The 12,315-nt window shown below is 50.0% G+C and overlaps 1 protein-coding gene across 9 annotated transcripts in view; it reads left to right on the top strand.

Annotated features, from left to right (window-relative positions):
• TBC1D1 (TBC1 domain family member 1) overlaps window positions 1-12,315 on the top strand; it is a 933,361-nt gene that overhangs the window by 836,411 nt on the left and 84,635 nt on the right. The window lies entirely within an intron of this gene.

The raw sequence follows: 12,315 nt of genomic DNA, 5'->3' as shown, positions 1-12,315 counted from the left end.
GGGTGAAGCTGGGAGATGGTAGCATAGCATCATCTAAGATCGATATAAAAAATGGCCTGAAACAGGGGTGTGTATTGGCACCAAGCCTTTTTAACTTGTACCTTGCAGACCTAAACAACCATTTGTCAGAAGTAAATGGCCATCCCCCGAAATTGTCAGAGGACCTCATACAGCATTTGCAATATGCAGATGATATAGTGGTCCTAAGCCAAACCCCTCTTGGCTTACAAAGTGTCATTGTCCACCTGACTAACTACTTCGACTGTCAGGGGCAGGAGATAAATAGGAAAAAAACAAAGGTGGTGCGATTAGTAGGCCCAAGACCCAAAAGAAAATGTAAGTGATTCGCCAAGGGTACAGAAATAGAGGAAGTTGGCACTTACAAGTATTTGGGTATCAATTTAGGGCGATGTATGTCCTTTATGGATCAAAAAAGTGTAATAAGAGCAAAGGCACAAACTTTAATTTTCCCATATAAACAGCTACAAATAAAATTGAGTTGCCCGTCTTATAGTCATCTTTTAAAAACAATGGCAGCACAATTACTTCCAGCACTGGCTTATGGATTGGAAATATGGCATGGTCTGGAATCCAGAATTTTAAATGATTTACAGACAAAAGTGTATAAAGCTGTTTTTAACCTCCCTAGAGCAGTGTCCTCAGCACAGATTCTCCTGGAATTTGGACTTCAAAATCAGAAATTCCAGAGGCAATCTGTTTTTGTGAAATTATGTTGGAAACTTCGCTCTTCGGAACCCGGTACCCTGAACAATCTATGCTGGATAGAAATAATGGCCCAGTTTGATAAAAAAAAAACATATTCATGGGGTGAACACCTAAGAGTAGCTCTGGTGGAACTGGGCATTGAAGAGGCATGGGACGGTAAGATGGAGAGGGTGGCGTTTAACAGAGTGTGCAATGGCTCAGCAAAAAAAAAATATTTCCTAGACGACTAGAAATATAGTGGCAACAAGACGACATTCTTGGACAGTGATAAATGCCTATGTAAAACTAAAACCGCAAGACTATCTAGCAGCTCACTTCAGACTGTTTCTAAAAAAGAAGTATATGCTGTATCGGTTTGGAGTATACGAAACCAAGGATTTGCAACCAAGTTGGAAAGGGAAATATCATAACGCAACTTGTAGAGTATGTGGATATCATAAGGAGTCCCTATGCCACGTGATGTGTGACTGTCCAACAGCCAGCTAATAAATCAATCAAAGCATTTGTAAAGCGCACTACTTACCCGTGAGGGTCTCAAGGCGCTAAGGGGAGGGGGAATGCTGCTACTGTTCGAAAAAACAGGTCTTGAGGAGTCTTCTGAAGGTTAGTAGGTCTTGGGTCTGCCGTAGGCAGATGGGGAGGGTGTTCTATGTCTTGGCGGCGAGGTGGGAGAATGATCTGCCGCTGCCGGGCACGCTTCGGATGCGGGGGACAGTGGCGAGGGCGTGGTCGGCGGAGCTGGCGGGTGGAGGTGTAGAAGCTGAGTCGGCTGTTGAGGTACGCTGGTCCGATGTTGTGGAGTGCCTTGTGTGCGTGGGTGAGGAGCTTGAAGGTTATCCTCTTGTTGACGGGGAACCAGTGCAGGACTCTCAGGTAGGGTGTGATGTGGCTGCGGCAAGGGATGTCGAGGATCAGGCGTTCGGAGGCTTTCTGGATGCGTTGGAGCATTTTCACGAGTTTGGCCGAGGCTCCTGCGTAGAGGGCGTTTCCGTGATCCAGTCTGCTGCTGACGAGGGCCTGGGTGACTGTCCTTCCTGTTTCGGTGGGAATCCACTTGTAGATCCTGCGGAGCATGCAGAGGGTGTTGAAGCAGGAGGAAGAGATGGCGTTGACTTGCTTTGTTATGAAGAGGGTGGAGTCGATGACCCCTAGGTTGCGTGCGTCGTCGGTGGGTGTAGGAGCTATCCCTAGTGCGGTTGGCCACCAAGAGTCGTCCCAGGCCGAGGAGGTGGATCCGAGGATGAGGACCTCCGTCTTGTCCGAGTTCAGCTTCAGTCGACTGTTTCTCATCCAGTCGGTGACTGCCTTCATTCCTTCGTGGAGGTTGGTTTTGGCAGTGTGGGGGTCCTTGGTGAGGGAGAGGATCAGCTGGGTGTCATCGGCGTAAGAGATGATGTTGAGGTCGTGCAGTCGGACGATGTGGGCGAGCAGTGCCATGTAGATGTTGAACAGCGTTGGGCTGAGGGATGTGCCCTGGGGTACGCCACCGATGATCTTGGTGGCTTCGGAGTGGAAGGGGGAGGCAGACGCTCTGTGTTCTGCCGGAGAAGAAGGTGGTGGTCCAGTCCAGGGCCTTCTCTTGGATCCCGGCATCATGTAGGCGTGTTCTTAGTGTGCGGTGGCAGACCGTGTCGAAGGCGGCTGACAGGGCCAGGAGAATGAGGGCTGCAGTTTCTCCGTTGTCTAGCAGAGTCCTGATGTCATCGGTGGCGGCGATGAGGGCAGTTTCGGTGCTGTGGTTGCTGCGGAACCCAGACTGGGACGGGTCCAGGATGCTGTTCTCCTCGAGGAAGCTGGTCAGTTGTTTGTTGACGGCCTTCTCGATGACCTTCACCAGGAATGGGAGCAGGGAGATGGGTCGGAAGTTTTTGAGGTCCTTGGGGTCCGCCTTGGGTTTCTTGAGTAAGGCGTTGATCTCGGCGTACTTCCAGCTCACTGGGAAGGTTGCTGTCTCGAAGGAGATGTTGATGGCTTTCCGGATATGTGGTGCAATGGTGGTGCTGGCTTTGTTGAAGATGTGGTGTGGGCATGGGTCTGACGGGGATCCGGTGTGGACGGTGTTCATGATGTTGATGGTGTCGTTGATGTTGGTCCAGGAGAGCAGGCGGTTGGTGTGGGTGGTGGTCGTGGGGGCGTAGTTCTCAGTGGTTGCCAGGGCGGTCGTGGTGGTGAAGCTGTCGTGGATGTCTGCGATCTTGCGGTGGAAGAAGGTGGCCAGCGAGTCGCACAGGTCTTGCGAAGGTGGGATGTCGGTGTTGGAGCTGGAGTTGGAGAGTTCCTTCATGATGTGAAGTGCTCTTTGCTGTTGTGTGCCTTGTTGTCTAGGTGGTCTTTGATGGTGTCTGTGGGTGGCATTCTTGTGGGCTGCGTAGCTTTCCAGTGTTCGATCACGGATCCAGGTTTTCTCTAGCTTTCGGCAGATTTGCTTGGAGGCCTGGAGGTCTTCAGTGAACCAGCTGGCTTTCTTTCTGGTGTGGCTGTTGGAGGGTTTCTTGAGTGGGCCAAGGGTGTTGGTGCAGTCGTTGATCCACTGTCTGAGGTTGCGGGTGGCGGCGGCAGGGTCGGTCGGGTCTTCAGGGTGGTGGTTAGCTGGTCTTCGGAGATTTTGCTCCAGCAGCGGCGAGGCAATCTGTTGGGCGCGGTGGTGCATGGTGGGTTTCCGGAAGGTGAAGTGGATGCAGCGGTGGTCGGTCCAGTGGAGTTCGGTGGTGTGGTTGAAGGAGACGGAGAAGATGGGGTCAAGCGTGTGGCCGGCGGAGTGGGTGGGTGTTGTGACGAGTTGTCTGAGTCCGAGGTTGGCGATCAGGGTGGTGGAGTTGGAGTCGTTCTTGTTCTCGAGGTAGAAGTTCAGGTCCCGAGGAGGATGGAGTCTGTGGAGGCGAGGGCGTGTGAGCTGACGAAGTCGGCGATGGAGTCGCTGAACTGTGCTCGGAGTCCGGGGTTCTGTCGACGAAGGTTCCTCTGAGGGTGGTGTTGGGGTCGGTGTGGATCTGGAAGTGCAGGTGTTCGGCGGAGCTGAGGGTGTCGTCGGTGTTTGTCGAGACTTTGAGAGTGTGCCTGTGGACGATGGCGATTCCTACTCCGTTGGTGCGGTCCTTGCGGGTGATCTTATGGCGATGTCGGGTGCCGAGGAGGGGTTCAGCCAGGTCGCTGTCAGGAAGGCGACATCTGGGGTGTTGGAGTCGAGTAGGTCCCAGAGTTCAACGGCGTGTTTGCGGGCCGAGCGGGTGTTGAGAAGGATGCATCTGAGGTAGTTTGGTTCTTTGGTAGGTGGGTTGGCGGGCCGGATGCTGGTGAAGCTGCAGTTCCAGCAGGAGAAGGGTCCTTGGGTACGCTTTGGGGCGGCCAGGCAGCAGGTGCATGATCGGCCAGCGTTGAGTGCATGGAGGGTGCTGGAGTCGTAGCGGAGACGGGCGTTGTGGCGTTCGCGGGGGCTAGGGATTCTGGCACTGGGCGTGGTCCAGGCGCAGACAGGCTTGCCTTTGGCGCGCCCGCTGCCGCTCAGCGGCCGCCATATAAGGGGAGGTGGGAGGGAGGAGCAGCTGGGAGGTGGGAGCGGGTGGCGAATGGGCTGGCAGGGGGGCGGGGACGCAGCGGCGGGAAAAACTGGCAGAAATACAATACAGTAAGGAGGCAGAAAAGTACAGCAAGGCACAGAACGAATGAAGCGGAATAGAAGCACAGATTGGGGCAGAAATACAATACAGTAGGGAGGCAGAAAAGTACAGCAAGGCACAGAACGAATGAAGTGGAATAAAAGCACAGACTGGGGCAGAAATACAATACAGTAAGGAGGCAGAAAAGTACAGCAAGGCACAGAACGAATGAAGCGGAATAAAAGCACAGAATGGCGCAGAAATACAATACAGTAAGGAGGCAGAAAAAATACAGCAAGGCACAGAACTTGGCTCAACAGGCACAGGACCTACGGCCTACCACTGGCCTTGAACTTCTGGCAGCGGCAGCAGTGGGCTTGGAGGGCGCGGACATACAGGTGGTGCTGTGCGACGCGGGGAGCGACCTGCCTGAGAGCAGTGTCAAGGGTCGCTCTCCTCACTGCGCAGCAGCCGCCATATAAGGGGAGGTGGGAGGGAGGAGCATCTGGGAGGCGGGAGCGTGGCGGCGAATGGGCTGGCAGGGGGTGGGGACGCAGCGCTGGGAAAAACGGGCGGAAACAGTCAACAGAAGGCACGCTCAGAGGAGACCAATAACGGGGGGAAAAGAATGAACAGAATAAAAGCACAGATTGGGGCAGAAATACAATACAGTAGGGAGGCAGAAAAGTACAGCAAGGCGCAGAATGAATGGAGCGGAATAGAAGCACAGAATGGGACAGAAATACAATACAGTAGGGAGGCAGAAAAGTACAGTAAGGCACAGAACGAATGAAGCGAAATAAAAGTACGGAATGGGGCAGAAATACAATACAGTAAGGAGGCAGAAAAATGCAGCAAGTCTCAGAACTCGGCTCAACGGGCACAGGACCTACGGCCTACCACTGGCCGGGAACTTCTGGCAGCGGCAGCAGTGGGCTTGGAGGGCATGGACACACAGGCGGTGCTGTTCGGCGTGGGGAGCGACCTGCCTGAGAGCAGGGTCAAGGGTAGCTCTCCTCGCTGTGCAGCAGCCGCCATATAAGGGGAGGTGGGAGGGAGGAGCAGCTGGGAGGCGGGAACGGGGTGGCGAATGGGCTGGCAGGGGGGCGGGGACGCAGCGGCGGGAAAAACGGGCGGAAAAAGTCAACAGAAGGCATGGTCAGACGAGACGAATAACGGGGGGGAAAGAATGAACAGAATAAAAGCACAGAATGAGGCAGAAATACAATACAGTAAGGAGGCAGAAAAGTACAGCAAGGCACAGAATGAATGCAGCGGAATAGATGCACAGAATGGGGCAGAAATACAATACAGTAAGGGGGCAGAAAAGTACAGCAAGGCACAGAACGAATGAAGCGGAATAAAAGCACAGAATGGGGCAGAAATACAATACAGTAAGGAGGCAGAAAAATACAGCAAGGCGCAGAACTCGGCTCAACGGGCACAGGGCCTACTGCCTAACACTGGCCTCGAACTTCTGGCAGCTGCAGCAGTGGGCTTGGAGGGTACGGACACACAGGTGGTGCTGTGCGGCGCGGGGAGCGACCTGCCTGAGAGCAGGGTCATGGGTCGCGAAGAACGCTTTTAAAACCAATTTTAAAAGAGCTCAATATTCGTACTTGTAGGCAGACTATTACCCGCTGGGAGGGGGGGGGATCATCAAATATTTTATTTTGTCAAGGGGTAAAGTTTCTAACCTTGATTGACACACTCTTCAAAAAAAAGCGGACATTGAACCTGTGAATATGGTTACTAATGAGTTGGAAAATCTTGTAGATATCCAGACATAATGATACACTTTATCATCAATTTGTGAACATGGTTATTAATGAGCAGGAACATTTTATACATATCCAGACATAATGATGCTTTTTATTGTGAAATTGTCTTTTAACATACATTGTAAACATTTTAAGTGTTATATTTTATGGTTGTAAAAAACCAAATAAAGAATTTCATTATTCAGTATTCATAGGATGAAATCCAGCGTCTTCCCTACACAGGTGTTCTCCTCTAATCCCACCAAGTCTGCTGGAGTTGCCCTATTAGTTTCTCAATCCTTTCAGGGCACAGTGTTACAGAAGGAAGCCGAGATCAGAGGCAGATTGCTCACTTATCAGTTCCTTGTGGGAGGGGTGACATTTATAGTGGGGTTTGTATACGCACCCAACGAGGGGCAAGACAAATGTTTTGATGACGTACTCACTGATGCAACAGCTACAACAAAACGGCGCCTACTACTGGGGGGAGACCTAAATCTTGTCTTTGACAACATTAACGACCATTCCTGCCAGAGGGCGGGCCAGACCGGCGCACTCTCACCTGCTGGAAAGGCCCGCCTTCAAGACATGGGGTTTATAGATCTCTGGCGCTACTTCCACCCCCACAGTCGTGCTTACACCTTTTACTCAGGAGCGCACAAAACATATGCTAGACTGGACTATCTCCTTAGTTCCTCCCCACTACACGCGCTTGCGACCAGCACTGAGATCTTGACGGCCTCGTTATCGGACCATTCCCCAGTTATTGCCACCTTTCAGTTCCCACCAATACGACAGCCCATCAGACACTGGCGCTTGCGCGATACTCTTCTCCACCAAGACTCCATAGCAGACCAGATCCAGAAAGCCATTAAAACCTACCTGGTCCTTAATGCCAACTCGGATACCACCTTAGCGATGCAGTGGGCGGCACTAAAGGCAGTTATATGGGGGGAATTTATAGCCATATCCACAGCCAACAATCTGGAGCGCAGCCGCAAACGGGCCGACCTCTCTCAACGGGTTGCGGAACTGGAGCAGAAACACGAGCGGACTGGCGCTTCCCGGGCTTGACACCAATTGTGTATAGAGCTGAAGCACCTCGCAGCTTTGGATCAAGACAGGGCCGAATTTGCAGCTCTCCGTCTCCGTCACTCATACTACACGGGTGGTGACAGGTGCAGTCGCCTCCTAGCCCATAAACTGCAGGAAGCCAGGCAAAAGCAGGGTGTCCTGGCCATCTGCTCTCTCAGAGGCGAACTCACTACAGAGGTCTCTGCAATAGCTGAAGTCTTTCGAGACTTCTATGCTAAGCTATATTCAGGTGAACCGTTGGACGCCCACCACAGTGTCGACTATCTAGCAGCAGCACACATACCCTCTCGCACTCAGGCGCAGGCTGACTATTTAGATAGGTATATTGGGACAGAAGAATTAATAGCAGCTATTTCACGCCTCAGAGTGGGCAAGTCGCCCGGTCCGGACGGCTACTCGGCAGCTTTTTACAAGACTTTCTGCAGCCTGGTGGCCCCTCTACTGACGGGCCTGTTCATCTCCTTCGCACAGACCGGGGCTATTCCGGATGAGATGCTTGAAGCGTCTATAGTAGTTATTCCGAAACCTGATAAAGATGGAACATCCTGCGGCGCATACAGACCAATATCCCTATTGAATATAGATATTAAACTTTACACTAGCGTATTGGCGGCTCGCTTAGCACCCTACATGTCCCAACTAGTCAAGCCGGACCAGGCAGGATTTATCCCACAGAGAAAGACGAGCGACAACACCAAACGGGTCCTCCATCTAATCGAAAAGGCTTCTCGAACTCAGGGGGAATACATGCTATTGGCCATCGACGCGGAGAAGGCGTTCGACGGGGTGCATTGGCCCTACCTGGAACAGGTCCTAACGCACATCGGCATCGGTGAGAGACTGCGCACTCAGATCCTTAATTGTTATCGCTTCCCCAAAGCGACGGTTCGGGTTAATGGCCATACGTCTTCTCACTTCCCTATTGCAGGGGCACCAGGCAAGGGTGCCCTCTCTCATCCCTTTTATTCGCGCTCTACATGGAACCCTTAGCATTACGGATTAGGCGTCACCCCCTCATTTCTAGGATCAAGTTTGGAGGAGACGTACACACTATAAGTTTATACGCGGATGACATCTTGCTCTCCCTCTCAAACCCGATCCCCGCGCTACAATCCCTCTTCATTGAAATGCATTGCTTCGTGCAGGCTTCAGGATTCAAGATCAACATGGATAAATCGATTGCACTTAACATCTCCCTCTCCCCGCACACTTTTGCTCACCTCCAGGAAGAACATCCCATACAATGGTCAACCTCCGTGTGATCCCGTATTTGGAAATTCAACTAGCCCCCTCCATACAGGCCATGGCTGAATCCAACTATTCAATACTTCGCTCACACATACGTAAGGAGCTAGGCCAGTGGAAACACTGTACTCTATCCTGGCTAGGTAGGATTGTGGCTATTAAGATGACCATCCTCCCTCAAATCCTGTATCTCTTTCAGACCCTACCCCTTCGCCCTCCATCAGGCTGGATCCAACAAACCCAATCAGACCTGGCACAATTTATCTGGCAGGGACACAAGCCCCGGCTTCAACATGCGATAGCAATCCTTCCACTTGAGAAGGGAGGTGTAGGGGTTCCTGATCTACAACTTTACTTCTACGCTTCCCAGCTCCGATATTTAGTGGAATGACACCGACAAGAATCTGAGAAACACTGGCTGTTTCAGGATCAGGCAGTAGCGGCCATGCCTCTTCAAGGCATTCCCTTCCTCCGTAAACAACACAGACCACCCAATCTCTACGCATCATATATCACAAGCACGATTATGGAGGCCTGGGATCACACTAACATTGCCCATAACTGACTACCTATCCCTCTCCCCTCACACCATTATTCGATAACCCAGAATTCCAACCTGGTATGGTATTAAGGCCTTTCCCACCTGGTGCCTCACCACATGTCGGTCCCTGAGCCACCTCTTCGACCTGGAAGGGATTCTCCCATTCCCACAACTCAAGGCGGACTATGGCCTTATTGAATCGGAACGTCTGCCCTATTTACAGCTCCGTCACTGGGCATTTCATCCGCACATCAAACCTGAGGCTCACCGCTTTCTGACTCCCTACGAAAAATGGCTCATCACCCGCACATCAGAACTGATTTTTTTTATCGGACCTGTATAAAATGTTACTGGCATCAAACACGCACACATATAACGCCAGCCGAGCATGTTGGGAGTGAGACTTAGGAAGGACACTTAGCCACAAAGAATGGGAAGGCATATAAGATAGGGCCCGGCACTCAGCATATCACATGGGACTCACTGAGACACTCACTAAAGTAGCCACATATTGGTATTACACACCGGAACGCCTGCACCGATTTGACTCACGACAAAGCGCCCTCTGCTGGAAGGGTTGTGGGGAGGTTGGCACCCTGGTGCATCTCCTCTGGGACTGCGATCGTATCCAATCATACTGGTCGCAGGTGCTCGATGAAGTAGATACCCACTTCGAGACACAGCTCCCGAGATTTCCTGCATATATTCTCCTGGGATTACCCAATCCCATAACATATCCGCTCAAATCCCGGAGGAGCCGACTGATTGTCATTGCATTAGGCGCGGCTACACAGAACATCCTGATACACTGGCACACTTCCCAGCCTCCAACACTTTACGGATGGCTACAACGACTTTGGCAGGTGTTAGGTATGGAGAAATTAACCCTTATATTAGCTGGTAAGGGGTCTGACTTTCTAAAGATGTGGTAGCCTTTCTTGACCCTTCTCACATCGAAATTCCAAGAACTGACATGCCCCCGATACCTCAGACTCTTCCGTCTTTCAGACACACAACCCACACATAATGATCCTTCACGACATCGAACGCGACCACGCTGATTTCCATATTAATCCTTCTCCTTTTTTCTTTTTGGTGGACGAGGGGGGGTGGGGTTGGGGGGGCGGTAATGTTGGATTAATGTTGCTTGCTTTTATTTTTTCCCTTTCATTGTTCGTTTCCCACAGGCCCGCTCCGCTCATCTTACTTTGGTAATGCTACTACCTACGACACTTGTTGTCCATATTGCACTGTTCTCACGGAGCTGGGGGTCTTTTTTTTATTATTACTTGAAAACTTAATAAAAGATTTAAACCATAAATGCAATCGAAGTCCCTTTAATGGACAAGTTCTGCTTTAAAATAAAAAAAGTCCCATTTGTGAGGTCATCGGTGGGAGCATGCATTGATCCCCAGAATCACTCCTCAATTCCTTTGAGGCCCCAATACCTTTCTGAAAGGGGAAGCTGTCCTATGGGGTAGCTTCCCCCTTGTGACTCAGATCCCACCCCACCCCAGCTCAGGTGTCTGTATCTTATCAGTGGTTTGCAGTCCTAACAGTGCCATACGACTGGTACGTGTCACTGACAGTTGACACTAGAAGGGGGCGGCCCCTTCACTGCCCCTCCTAAGTGCGATTCCAAACGATCCGCAGAACACCTTTTGCCGATTGGAAAGGCTTTTGCAACTCACAAAAGGAGCTTTGCACATCACCAAAACTAATGTTGTGGTCTCAAACCCTGTGATTTTGCAAATTGCAGGCTTTGCGACTGCACAAGAACTTGGTTATTGTCACGTCCATAGATGCATGTGCCGAGCGCACGCATGCCCACAACAAGAGAGAGAAGCGTAAGCAGACTTCTTTCAGGTTTTGTTTTGATCACGTAGTCTTTCTCGCGGAAGTCTTGGTTGTGCACAAAGGCGCTCTGATGGTATCTCGCAGCGCACCTACCGTGGCTCCATGAGAGCAGCGTTCCTGGAACAGGAGGCGCGGCTGTTATTTAACAAGTGGGTTGCTGCACGGGACGCTTGACTGGCCCTGGAAGAAGGCAGCTTTTGGGAGCCTCTACACAGACGCTCTTTGTGTGGAAGGGGTGGGGATGGAATATATCAGGTTTCCTTTCCTTTAAGTTGGAAACCTCACTTCATTACTGCACGGCCCTTGTAACTGTGGTGCATCTTGAACCTCGCCTGTGAAAGGGGAACACTGTGTGTGCTGCAGACACATGACATTTGCAGGCAACGCGCGTTGTTGGCTGAAGGCCTAATTCACAAAGCGTCTGCGTTGCTAGCTGTAGTTGTGAGTGACTGTGAAAAGCTTGATTGGAGGTTCGAAATCCCAGATCCTTGTCACAGAAATTATTTGAAGTTTTTTTTAAGTATTGCATTTAAGTTTTGCTTTTTTTCCTCCCAAAGGTTTTTGTTTTTTTTAATTTTGGAAATTTCGGTTAGTGAGGTTGAAAATAAGCAAATGGGGAGAGAAAACATCTTCTTAATGTTGATTTATGAGACAAAACTGTCATATAAAAATATTGAACTGGAAATTACCTCACAAAAAAAACTTGTCTGTTATGGACAATCGAATCTGTCCAAACTTGGCAAGTTTTTCAAGGCCATGTATTTGAGGTGAGGGATGGGATCTTGGGTTATTACAAGCAGTAGATATTCGTCACTTTATCAGTATTACAAAAAAAATACCAATGCTGTTTCACACCCAATTTGTCCACCTAGGTTTAGTGGTGAATGAAATGTTGTGGTAGATATGCGTATTGGGCGTGAATGTGCTCCTAGCATCCACATATTTACAATGGTCGTAATGGAAGGGATTTATTTCCATAGCAAAATAGTTCCATGTGAAGAATAAAATGAGGAGTGGATTTACACCTGAATTCTAACAAAAATAATCTGTTTAATATTAAGCAACTATACAGAAATTATATGATTTACATATATTTCCATGCACAAAAACATTTATTTTGTGAATCCCCCCAAAAATTAGATTTATTCAAGAGTACAGACCTAAGCCTATTTCGTCTAAAGTTACGAATGTTTTTAGAGGATCTTGACAGAAGGTGTTTTTGGAGTCGAGTGATGGAGTTCAAGTCAAGCAGTGAGTGACACTGCATGTTCTACTGTCTCCTAGTTGATGATCAGTTATGCCTGATGTATAAGGACCCAATTCACAAATTGGGTCGTAAAGTGAAAAATCTTAAATTAGAATAATCTTTTGGCATTAATGGAATTTGCATATGGTGTGTTTGTATATTACGAAAACCTACGACTAAGGAGGCTTCTGGGCGCTTCTGAGTGTGTCCAGCCGTAAAAGTTGGAGTTTTGCCAAAATGTGCAGGTAG

The sequence above is a fragment of the Triturus cristatus genome, chromosome 2_2 (genome assembly GCF_964204655.1).
Source record: "Triturus cristatus chromosome 2_2, aTriCri1.1, whole genome shotgun sequence".
Taxonomy (NCBI): domain Eukaryota; kingdom Metazoa; phylum Chordata; class Amphibia; order Caudata; family Salamandridae; genus Triturus; species Triturus cristatus.
This window is presented reverse-complemented; position numbering and strand designations above follow the sequence as displayed.